Source organism: Fukomys damarensis, unplaced genomic scaffold (assembly GCF_012274545.1).
Source record: "Fukomys damarensis isolate Sample0158 unplaced genomic scaffold, DMR_v1.0_HiC HiC_scaffold_35, whole genome shotgun sequence".
Lineage (NCBI taxonomy): Eukaryota > Metazoa > Chordata > Mammalia > Rodentia > Bathyergidae > Fukomys > Fukomys damarensis.
Window position 1 is genome coordinate 36,289,985 of NW_022900947.1, and position 853 is coordinate 36,290,837.

An 853-nucleotide genomic window follows, 5' to 3' on the forward strand; every position below is an offset into this window, starting at 1 on the left:
TTTTTTTTTTTTTTTTTTTTGCTTTAAAGTCCCTTGTAGAGTATTTCTAACAGGATGGAGAACTTTTCTTAGTAGTCAAATCTGTGCTACCGAGAGTAAATCCCTTACACACTATAGTGCCCAGATAAGCCAGGGGTACGAAAGAATAAATGCAGCAATATAGTTTTCCACTTACTTTTCTATTTAACTACAGAATCATTTGTTTCTACCTCTTTGGAAATATTCTTTATTTAGTTCTGTTTCTTAATTTGAAACTACATCCACATCAATATAAATTTATCCATTTACTATTTTGAAAGTAGATTCATCTTAAGCATTTCTTTGCAATGGAAAGTTTTTGTTGTCTGAGAGCCATTGTTTAAAATATTAACTCATTGTACAGTTAGTGTAGATGTGATATAAAATCAAATTGACATCACTTTGGCCTGGGAGGCACTTTATGGAAATAATTTTTAAATACATTCCTGCTTTTTCTGGCTGTCAAATACATTTCTTCAAAAGGTAAAGGGAAGGAAATATTTGATTTAGTTAGAGTGGCTGTTTCACCTTCCTTACTTTCACCCTTCAGGTGCTTTTTTTTTTCTTTCCCCCAAGCTCCCCTCACTACATACTAGTCCTCACTGGTAAAATAGATTTATGTGGCCTGACAAATCCTATTCCAAGTAATAAACTTAGCATTTCATCTTTATTTTTCATCTTCAAAGCACTTAGTAAATATTAAATAATTAATCCACACAAATCATTTTGAAAGTACTCATACCTTATTATCACCATGACAAAACTACAGACTTCCCGAAATTGAACAAGTTACCTGAGTCTACACCACAAGCTATTATCAGAGCAGGCATTAGTT